The sequence below is a fragment of the Sceloporus occidentalis genome, unplaced genomic scaffold (assembly GCF_023333645.1).
Source record: "Sceloporus occidentalis isolate IW3139 unplaced genomic scaffold, rSceOcc1.0.p SCAF_19, whole genome shotgun sequence".
Taxonomy (NCBI): domain Eukaryota; kingdom Metazoa; phylum Chordata; class Lepidosauria; order Squamata; family Phrynosomatidae; genus Sceloporus; species Sceloporus occidentalis.
Window position 1 is genome coordinate 10,279,600 of NW_028316999.1, and position 12,489 is coordinate 10,292,088.

Below are 12,489 nucleotides of genomic sequence, written 5' to 3' on the forward strand. Positions count from 1 at the left end.
TTTTAATCCCGAATTGATGCCCCTTTTTATACACGACAATACCTTACTGGCTTTAGCAACTGTAACTATATACAGTTATAATCTTTAATTTTGTATTGAGTGTAACTTGAATAATATTTATATGAACATGGTTAAATTACGGATGTTTATACATTGATTTACTATTTAGTCCTACCCCTTGGACTTAATGTTGTTTTTAATTTAAAAATCCACTCTGTTTCCTTCTTCGTGAGTTTATTATCTAGGTCCCCTCTTATGCTCTTCTAATTTAATTTGCTCAAGTTAGAGCACCAGTATCTCTATTTTGTCATCTCTATAAATGTTCAAATGTGCTGGAATATTAGTGTATATAATTCGGTTTTGCATGTATTTAAATGCACTGAGACCTTCCATCTAAATTAAAGTTTTTTCCGCATACGGAATGCCAGATTTGCAGGTTAAGTAGATACCTCCCATGGTTAATTTTCAGTTTTATGTATGCACATGCCTTACAAGTGCCACATTTATAAGCTTATATACTGAGCAGGACAATGAGGGCGGTACAGGATAACTTGCGCCAGATTCTCCATAACTAGTCTTTCCACTGCTAATGTCCCCTAAATTAACCCTAAACACCCCATCAACCACAACTGACCCTAAATTAACCCTAAACACCCCATTAACCATACCTGCCCCTAAATTAACCCCCACCTCCCCTAACTTTCAGCAGCCCAAATATTAATGCTATACTCAGTTAGATGAGTGTCAGCCATGTGGATGCTATAGGAAGAGGCAGGGCCAACCGTCAGAGGACTTTAGGGAGGGACTGGGAGATAGAAAGGGGCGGGGCCAATCTTCAGTCACATAGTGACTGCCAGGAGGGACTGGTAAGTAGTAAATGCTGCGGTCACACTGAATGAAACGGACGAGGGGTATTTTTCAGAGCATTTGCTCTGAAAAAACCCTCATTTTATAATCGATAAAAAATCGATTCAACTAATCGAAAATTTGTTGGCAATGATTTTCATTATCGAGTTTATCGATTAGTTGTTGCAGCCCTACACATTTGCTCTTTTACTCATGCACACGCTGAAGCTCTTGCTCACTCTTTCTCACATCATCTCACTCCGTCAATGTCTCCCCACCTTTTTTACCAACCACTTCCTCATCCCTGTCTCTTCTACTCTTGCCTCTTCTTGTTCTTCTGTCTTCTTTTTTTGTCTACTTCTCCCTGTGTCAGCTTCTGTGTGAATCAGGCCTCTTGGGGCATGTTTGCAAAATGGCAGAACGTCCGTGTATAACCTCTTTCCTCAGAGTCCCTGTGACTCTGCTCTTTTGCAGAGGTAATGCACACAGATTTACAGAGAGAGAAAAGTGCCGAAAAATTTCTCTCTTGCTGCAAATTCGTCTTCATTAATCAAAGTACTTCTGCAAAAGGGTTCCAATTGCACCTTGTGTTGGCTAATTCTAATTTAAAAGGCTAATTGAGCAATAGAAAACCCCTTTTGATTATTTTAGCACATTTAGGAACTTCCTTGTTTTTCATGACAACAGCTGTGACCCCAAACTTTCGAACGATATTGTGTGTATATACATATATAAATCAAATTAGATGTGGTGGGGGAAAAAGTGTGATTGAAAACCTCTCAACTAAGAATTTAGTAATAGCAGGCGTTATTAAACACTCCTACATCCACAGACAAGCCAGAAGGCTTGCTTTTCTCACAGAACTCTTGTAGTTGTAGCACCACTGTAATGGATTCAGGCACATGTTAACAAAGATCACCTTTTTTGTCTCTCTATCCACCTTAAAACAAATCCTGGGAAAGAGGTTCAATAGCCAGGTCATCACTCACGGACATCTGATGAGTCAGTAATACTGACTTTAAGGTTTGGGGCTGGACCCAAGAGTTCATACAAATAGAAGTAAGTATGGTGGGGAAAAATTAATGGAAAACCCCTCCACTAAGAATTAGGTAATAGCAGTCATTATTAAACACTCATCTACATCCCTCAGACAACCCAGAATATATATATATATATATATATATATACACACACACACACACAAACATATAGCTGTAAATAATTATTTTACCTTAAGATGCTCATAATAACTCCCAGATCCAATGTCTTCCATTCTATGGAATAGAGGGTGTGTGGCAATGGCATCAGATTTTATAATTGTATCTACCATGCTGTTCACTTTCCTAACAGCATCTGAGATATCGCCCCTTTTCAGCTTTAGCCTATTCACCACAGTTGATAGACTTATGTCCATTCATAGTGTCTTCAGGAATCACAATTAGTTTCATATTCTTAAGTCCATCTTTTTGAGGTGCTTGGCCACAGTCCTCTTTTCCTTTGCCCTTGCTTCTCACAGAATTGCGCCTGTTGCTTGCCATTATAATTCACTTGGTTTTGTTTAAGCTTCGTATGAGGAACTCCTATGGTGTGTTACATAAAGAGTAGAGACCCCTCCCTTTTTCATAAGTTACTATGAATTGAAGCTGAAAGTTTGGCACTTCTAGTTTAATGTATTCTTAGCCAACACACAGCCTTGTTGGACATGTTGCATTTGGTAAAATGATTCTTAAACATTTATTTTAGTATTTAAATGAAACTATAACAGTTTACAATAAAACCCAATACTGTATTGGCTCGATTATAGGCCACACCCTGGTGCTATTTTAACGAAAAATACACGAGTAGAATGGTAAAGCAGTATTTTAGCTAATGAACAGGAATACATGTACCGTATTTGCTCGATTATAAGACAAGGTTTTTTTCAGAGCAAATGCTCTGGAAAAATACCCCTCGTCTTATAATCGGGGTCGCCTTATAATCAGACCTCAAATAGGTCTGACTATGAGATGACTAAGATCCAGATCCCCTGCAGGGGACCTGGATCCTCCTGTCTCTCCCCCGCCCCACTTACCGGTGCTTCTGTGTCCCTGGTGCAGTGTGTAGATGTCTACGGGATTCACGTAGACAACTTACGCTGCAGCCGGAAGGAGGTGTGGCTAGTAGCGGGGGTTGTCTGCGTCCATCGCGCAGACCGTCCCCGGCTGTCAGAGATCAGAGTTCCCCGCACCGGTGCATAGAATTCTCTCCGGCTGCAGCGTAAGTTGTCTACGCGAATCGCGTAGAACTCTACACGCTGCCCCGGCTACATGACAGGGTAGTCAGAAGCACCAGTAAGTTTGGGGGGGGGGGGGAAGTGTTAAATGGGGGCATAAGGCATTTCTGGAGGCAGTGTTCTATGAAATGCCTTTTAACCCCCTTAATGCCACTCTGCCTCCTGAAATGCCTTAAACCTCCCTATATGCCACTCTGCCCCATAATATGCCTTTTAACCCCCTTAATGCCAGAGTGGCATATAGGGGTAAAAGGCATTTCTGGAGGCAGAGTGGCACATAGGGGGTCGAAAGGCATATCATGGGGCACAGTGGCATATAGGGTTAAAAGGCATATCATGGGGCACAGTGGCATTTAGAGGGTTAAAAGGCATATCATGGGGCACAGTGGCATATAGGGGGTATAAGGCGTTTCTGGGGCAGATGTGCATAACTGGGGGGGCAGGTTGGAAAATAGAAGGAAATAAAACCAAAATTTTTCTCAATCATAGCTTTTATTAAAAAAAATAGTTTACATGAATTAACATTTACCGGTAAAACTTTTTTCCTATAGGGTCGTCTTATATTCAGGCTTTTTCTTTTTTTTCCTAAATTAATGTTCAGATTTGGTGGGTCGTCTTATAATCGAGCAAATACGGTATTTTAACATTTTTGGTATCTATTACGCAGTTAGTCAGCATATGTTCTATATAAACAGAAACTTGGAAAACCAATAGCCATTATAAGGTCCCCCCCCCCTTAATTCATAATGCACCTTACTTATAGATATACCACTTTGTCCCCCTGATATGCCACTTTGCCCCCCTGATATGCTGTCTGCCCCCCCCAGACCAATGCATTCCCAGACTCCCTGGTGTCTAGCGGGGGCAGCCGGTGGACATTTGCGCGATGCGTGTACACAACCTCTGCCACTGTTCAACACTTCCGCCGGGGCTTCTATGGCGGTGCTCTGTCATAGACGCTCCGGCACAAATGCCGGCAGCAGCGGGGGTTGTCTGCGCACATCTCGCAGATGTTCACCGGCTGCCAGAGAGGAGGATTCATGTTCCCTGCAGCACGATGTGCTCAGACAACCTCGGCTGCTGCCGGCACTTCCGCTAGGGCTTCTGTGGTGGAGCACTGACGTGACATAACCTCCCGATGCTCCGCCATAGAGGTCCCAGCGGAAGTGCCGGCAACATAGCACAGACGTCCACCGTCTGCCAGAGAGGAGGATCTAGGTCCCCTGCGGCGCTGTGGGGGATCTGGATCCTAACCCTGGGCTCAAAGGAAAAGCATGTAGAATTGCACATCTCTGTGCTAAACCCCGATTAAAGGATGCACTCCCACTTTAAATACTTAAAGTGGGGGGAAAAGTGTGGCCTATAATCGGGCCAATACGGTATGGCATTATCAGGTCTGTCTCTAGTAGAGTGCGAGGCTTCCTATTGGCAACATTATCTAACCACCACACCTTTTCTGCAATTCCTATACCTTTATATACTAATGTAATAGTACATAGTAAAGCTGCTTTTCAACTTGGGTGTTTTATGTAGTTCTTCCTCATATCAAAGTGATACCACTTGTATCATGGGCAGCCTGCAGGACTAACCAGGTATCTGTGTTTTTACAATGTCCTGTGTAGCAAGAAGGGGGTAAAGAAATATCACCCATACAGAATGGTGATTTTAGATGCTTTAACTCCCATTTACACTAATACTATACACTAACACACAATGTTACAACACAAGCTACCACACACTCTGGATGATGGTGGGAGAGGGTGTCTGCTGTTTTACGTTGAGATGACATTCCTTGAACGTCCCAAAACATGACGGAGCTTCAGTATCACAAAAACCCAGCATATTTAACATAAATCTATGAAAACTGACAGCTTCCATTGTGTCCTCAAGATGACCCAAACTAATGGTCATAGAGGCTCAACCTTGAATAAATACATGGCAGAGCTCTTATATGTAAAAGGTGTGGGTGAGTCTGTGTGTCTTAAGGGGGCAATCTGTAGGCTGTAAAACACATCTGCCTTGGTTGACCTTTCCAGTGCCAGACTCCTGTGTTAGCCCAACAGCTGTGTTATGGGTGTGTGGAGAAATATCAATTCCAAGCTCCACTAACCCCATGCTTACCCTTGCTGTGAGTGGAGCAGTGGGATGGACAGGAGGCAGATTCATGTGAGGGGAATTCAGGTATAGGCTTTAAGCCTGTACTGTGCCCCAAGATTTCTGATGGCTCTCCTTATTACGACAAATTATTTTGGCATATACAGAGATTTGATGGGGGGAAAAGTAATCTAGGGCTTTCTTCCATTTCCTGTAATTAGTCTTGACCCACAGCACTCAAGGGGTTAATTACCCAGTTAAGCATCACTTTTAATAATGTTGTAGTAAGCAAGGGCTACTATTCAGCCTGGTCTGATATTATGTAATTGTCACGTGTTCTTACCCTTATTTGCTTCTAATTTCTTTCTAAAAAAACTATTTATAAACAACCACTAGGTGGCACCTGAGCTTCTTGTTTCTGATTATTCCAAAGTTTACAAATAAACAGAGAATACTATAAGTCCCTGCAGCCTTATCTATGCATTTCTGGAAAACAAGTGCACACCTTGATGCTGCTTTGTGATCTGCAAGCCTTTTTTTCTACTGAAAAGAATTGCCACATAGCAACAGCTAATAGTAAATTGCAAGCCGCCAGAGGACTACCGTGGCAGAGTTTACCCAAAGAATGAGCATGTGTGTGTCCAAACTTTTGATGGCCGGACAAGGTAAATGAGGACCGTATCATGTGCCCTATCCTCCTGTACTGAATGAACAGGCACATGGTAGAGGAGTGCATGGGGACGCCGGTCCCATGCCAAAAAACTTGCGAGAGGTCTTGCTGGTGGTCAGACACTACCTGCAGGTCCCCGTAATCCAGCACAGTCCCGGAAGGCTGCCTTCGTGCCGCTCCCTCACAGCGTCTCTTATGTTGCTCCGCCCAGGAGTCACGTGATGTGACATCACTCGGATGCCCCTCCCTCTCTCATTGCCAAAGTCATCCACTACAGGAGGATAGGGCACATGATACGGTCCTCATTTACCTTGTCCGGCCATCAAAAGTTTGGACACACACATGCTCATTCTGTGGGTAAACTCTGCCACGGTAGTCCTCTGGCGGCTTGCAATTTACTATTAGCTGTTGCTAGGTGGCAATTCTTTTCCGTAGAAAAAAAGGCTTGCAGATCACAAAGCAGCATCAAGGTGTGCACTTGTTTTCCAGAAATGCATAGATAAGGCTGCAGGGACTTATAGTATTCTCTGTTTATTTGTAAACTTTGGAATAATCAGAAACAAGAAGCTCAGGTGCCACCTAGTGGTTGTTTATAAATAGTTTTTTTAGAAAGAAATTAGAAGCAAATAAGGGTAAGAACACGTGACAATTACATAATATCAGACCAGGCTGAATAATAGCCCTTGCTTACTACAACATTATTACTGTATAAGAGGCCACCTTATCAAAATTGATGAATATAGGAAAGTCAGGTAAATCAAGGTCAGATTTATATATTTCACTTTATAACTTATCTTCTGCAAATAAATTAAATCCGTCAGCCAAAGACAAAAAGGAAATTGATGATATTATGAATGCTGCTAACCAAATAGAATTAGAACAAACATTAAAAAATATGGAAAAAAGAGAATTCGGTTTTATCATAAAAGTAACAGATCTGATAAATTGACAAACCAACTTAAAAAAACCAAGCCAGTAGCAGAATAGACAAGTTGGTAATGGGGGATAAAGTATATAGGTCGCCGGATGAGGTGGCAGGAGTTTTTCCTGATTATTACGAAAAACTGTACATTTGGCCAAAAGTCCCTTCCGAGGAAAAATTTTAAGAATATGTATCAAAAACTGACATCCCAAATATATCTGAAGAGCAGAAGCAGATCCTGAATAGACCACTTGAGAAAATAGAGTTAAGTAATGCTATAGATAAACTCGTAAAGTTTTAAACCCCGGACCCTGACGGGTTTAGTAACTATTTCTTTAAAGTATTTAAGCAAGATATAATAGATAACCTTTTGAAAACTCTTAGAGAGAAAGCTAAAAAGAAACAGGCCAATGCCCCAGGGAGATGCTCCAGGCTAATATCATTCAGATTCTGAAACAAGATAAACCCCTGGAGGAGGTAACGAACTATAGACCAATCTCTCTGATTAATGTGGATGTGAAACTTTACTCATCCATATTGGCGGAGAGATTGAAATTGGTTTTACACTCTATAATTCCTAGATTTTGTAGGATGGAATAACGTCCCCTCATGACCCTGTCTCTAGACGCAGAAAAGGGCTTGATAGGGTCGGCTGGGGGTACATGAGGAAGGTCCTAATGGCATTTGGAATAACAGATTGGATATATAGTGAAATAATGTCATTGTATTCTGCCCCCAGCGCTTGGGTGGTGGGTTCGGGCATTTGCTCAGAATGGTTTAATCTCCAGAATGGCACCAGACAGGGATGTCCACGCTCCCCTATTTTATACATCTTGTCCCTAGAGCCATTTGCTATCAACATTAGCTTAAATAAGGACATCAAGGGATTTCAAATTAAGGAGAGAGAATTAAAGGTAGCGCTTTATGCAGACAACGTCATTATCTCCCTGACAGAGCCAATGGAATCTATGACGGCTTTTATGAAAGAGGTTGACAGTTACAGTTATCTTTCTAATTACAAACTGAATTTGAATAAGACCGTTGCTCATTTTACAAATATTACCAAAGGGAGTGCGGAACAAATGAAAAGGACATTTCAGACAGAAAACGATAGAGGAGATTATGTCTATCTGGGCATTAAAATTCCCAGAAATGTCAATAAAATTATGGAGATCAATTTTTTACATCTAAGTAGCGAAAATTATTGAGGGAATGGAAACATCTAGAATTGGCATGGTGGGGACGTATTATGCCCAGATGGACTTACCTTTTTTGTATGGTCCCACTGCCTATTCCCTTAGTTGGCTTGAACTTGTTCAAACAAGCTTTCATAATTTTGTATGGAAGGGTAGTAGACCGAGGATCAGTAAATAAACTTTACATTTTAGGGTTGTCAAAGGAGGGACTGGTTTCCCGTTGGTAAAACAACATTATGAGTATAGTATACTGTCACATATCGTTAAGACCCATTCAGAGGCCTATGTAGAAGGATTTTATAAAATTGAAGCTGATAATTTAAAATCCATTATATGGTCAATATAACAGTAAAAATAGTTAGAGATAACAATATGATCCTGGGTCAAATTATCCCTGTATGGTACGCATTTAAAAATAAATTACATCTTAAAGACAAATTACTTAAGTCTCTGAAGCTACAAACGTTAGAGTGTATAATTAACAATCTCTGATTTACAAGCAAGCAGGGATTAATCTCCTTTAGAATTTATTAATAAACGGCTATTTCAAAGTCTAGAGATCTCTATTTTTCTCCCAGTCCCTCCCTGCAGTCACACTGATGATTGGTCCCGCCCATTTCCTATAGCATCCACATGGCTCAGCAATTCTAACTGCGAGTATAAAATTAATATTTGGGTTGCTGAAAGTTAGGGGAGGTGGGGTTAATTCAGGGGCAGTTATGATTAATGGGGTGTTTAGGGTTAATTTAGGAGCAGTTCTGGATGATTGGATGTTTAGGGTTAATTTAGGGGCAGTTATGGATGATGGGGTGTTTAGGGTTAATTTAGGGGCAGTTATGGTTAATGGAGTCTTCAGGGTTAATTTAGGGGCAGTTATGGTTAATAGGGTCTTGAGGGTTAATTTAGGGGCAGTTATGGTTGTTGGGGTCGTTAGGGTTAATTTAGGGGCAGTTATGGTTGATGGGGTCTTTAGTATTAATTTAATGCTGAGGACTGAGGGTTTAATTAATTTAATAAGGTTAACTGAAGGTGCAGTTAGAGGTAAAGGGGGGCAAACTAAGGGGAATCTAAATCCTGGGGTTAGTGAAGATTAACCCAGTACTTATTTATAAAAGTATTGTCAGTGTGCTTCCAACGAGTCTGTGAATCTGAGGGCACTATGGGATATCTGGGGGTATAAGGCATACTGGGGTATAAGACATATCAGGGGGCACAGTGGCATATCAGGGGTATAAGGCATATAGGGTATATAAGGCATACGTGGGGAGGGCAGAGTGGTATATCTGGGAGGCAGTGTGGCAAGTCTGGGCTCAGATGTGCATATCTGCGGGGGCAGGTTGGGAAATAAAAACAGAAAATGGATTTTTATCAAAGTTTTTATTCTGCCATTTGTTTTTAACATCCAGTTATTTAAAAAAATGAAAAATTTACATTTATTTTTTTATCCGTTTAATCGAAAAAATAATCGGCCAACTAATAGATTATGAAAATAATCGTTAGTTGCAGCCCTAGTTTGTTCTTTTGTTCAAAACCTGGTTGCTGGCTTGATGTTTCTGTGAATAAATATGCTATATTCTGTTCAATGAAATGTTCTGTCTTGCTGTACTCAATTGAAGGTAGTTGTGTCTACTTTTTGGGTACACATGGCAGGGTTCCAAGGTGTGCATGCTGACTGGTGCTGGAAGTGATTATTGGGACAGCAGAAGGATACATCTGGGTGATCTCTGGGAGTTACTACAGCTCTTTTGGTGAACCCATTACAGAACAATCTACATCAAACCAATATGTGGTGTGACCACCATTGCCTTAAAATCAGTTCTAGGTAGTCTTGCACACAGCTTTTTAAAGGAACTTGGCAGCTAGGTTGTTCCAAACATCTTGGAGAACTAACCACAGTTCTTCTGTGGATTTAGGCAGCCTCAGCTCTCTCGTGTAGTCCCAAACTCGATGATGTTTAGATCAGGACTTTGGGAACATACCCTTAATTCTGTGACTCCTTGTTGTCCTTTATGCTTAAGATTTAAGTTTTTAATTACTTTTGCAGTATGTTTGGAGCTGGGTTTTTTTGCGTTCTTGCACCTCTCTTTCGCAAAAGAGTGGGGCTATGAGACACACTACGTGGGTTGTCCTTAAACCCATTAAAAACAATGCAATGTGAGCCCATACATGTACGGGCTTTGTCATGAAGGGGTTTAAAAAATAAAAATGCAAAGGTACCAAACTATAGGAGTGCTGCCTATTATCAAGACAATAAGGTACCTTGTGTCTAGTTGCTCAGTCTTGACATTAAACTGTGTTTCAACCTACATATTAAATTAATGGTCGTTGGTACCTGTTTGGAATAATTGTTTCATTTTACACCTAATTGTGTGCCTACAAAATCCCAATGTTTCCCAAAACTCAATCTCTCCTAAACCGAACTTCTCATCATCCCTCCCTCCAATGCTAACATTCCCTCAACAGTTGCTCTCAAAGTCATTGGTGCAATCCCCCATCCACCTTATACTTGCTGCCTTGGTGTCGCCCTTGACTCAAGATGCCACAGAGGCTCTTGTCAATGCCCATCGCTTTACTAAAACCTGTTCCCTCTGGCAGTCTCTTTGTGATTTTTTACTTTCAAAGATCGTCATAGCACATCCCCTACTTATATCTTGTCACTCATCTCTAGGTACACTTATAACTGTTCTCTTCGCTCATCCAACGATTTCCATGTGTCCTCTCCTCTGATTTCTAGCTCTCATGCATGCTTGCAATATTTCTCAAGGGCTGTCCTATCCTCTGGAATGCCTTCCCCCTGCCTTCGGTCCTTCAAGGAATCCCTCAAGACCCACTTTTTTTAATAACACCTATGCTCCTCCTCCCATATTCCTTAGCTCACCTTTTCCTAGTCTCTCCTGCAATGCTTATACTAGTGTGGCTGGTCCATCCCCAACAGTGGCGCTTTTACCTTTTGTGTAATGCACCCTCTAGACTGTAAGCTTGTTTGAGCAGGTCCCTCCTCACCTGATAGTTCTGTACATCTATTTGCTATGTTACATACTACTTGTCATGTTCTGTTCCCATATTCTAGGGGTTTTTTTAAGTACACAGGTCATTGGAAAATATACAAATTAAAATTATATAGTAAAACTTTCACCTATAAATCATGCTAGCCAACCGGCTAGGACATGGGTCGAATTGTCTATAAAAGTCTCTATGCATTGTAGCATCCATGCCAATTGCATGTACAGCATTCTGGGCTTAAATGGAAGGCAATTGCAGTGGCCATATGGGAAAGCACCAGCTATTTCGTTAGCACAATGTTTATACAAGCTGTCATAATTACTTGTAGTGGACCCTGTCTTCCAGACTGGTTTGTTAACATGCATTATAAAGAGCCAACCCCAACAAAATTCTATATGAAGCTGGCCCTACATTGTTCTAGCAGTGAGGTGACTTTCAGCAAACTTATGCTTTTAAGTGTATTTTATACAGCACCATCCAAGCTCGTTTCACAGAAGCAATGCCTTGGGTCCTACATCAAGATGAAACTCCAACTCTCCTGCCATCTTTACTGAATAAACATCTCTGTGCTTTGCAAAAGCAATTGTACTGTTAAATTATTCAAAGCCTTTTGTCCTTGCAAAATTGGTTCAAATACGCAAGGCTCGTCACAATAAAAGCTATCCAGTAAGTCTTAAAAGGACTGTGACAGAAGAGTATGCTGTAAAAGAGCAAGATCTGTCTGGCCTTATACATAGTGGCTTTGCTCCTTGTTACTACTCACTGAACAGCATGATGTTCAGCAGATGTATAACCGAAGGCCGTAATTTGTCTTTCTCCAAAGCTTACGTTACATGGTCTTGAGCTTGCAAAACAGAAAGCAGTGCTTGAAACAAGGCCAGAAATTTCTAGCTTGCTTTTTGGTGGTCTCTGTGCCCTCTACATAGGATTCACCATGTAACTGGACGAAGGCTGTGTTCCCGAAAGGGAGTTCTAGCTTTCTTTGGAAGCTCTGGTTTACCGTGTGATTAAAAGGGAGTTATGTCATTGTTGCCGTCTACCACTTGAACCATAACCATATTACCAGACAAAGGGTAATAGAACAAAACCAGGACAGAAGTAATTTGAGGACCTCGTATTGGATACCAATTGTGCCCACTTAAAAAAAAATCAAAATATATATATATATATATAATATATAGTGAAGATCTGTTACGCACCATTTTATAAAAAGCAGAAGACAAACCATTCAGCTCTATTCAGACCATTTTTCCCCAATAAAAAAAAAAGCTTGGAACAAATCAGCCCTTTGTCTACCACTTCTGACAGTAGGCTTTTCCCCTATTTACCTACCAACATCTCAGTAAAGTGAAACTTCCTTACATTACAGTTAAAGCTCTAGCCCTGTTCATTGTGACCTCTAATTTGCTTTCCCCCAACACTTGTAGTAAAAAATTTTTTTTTTTTTAAGTCAACAGTTTGTCTCCTGTAACTCACCCATTACCTT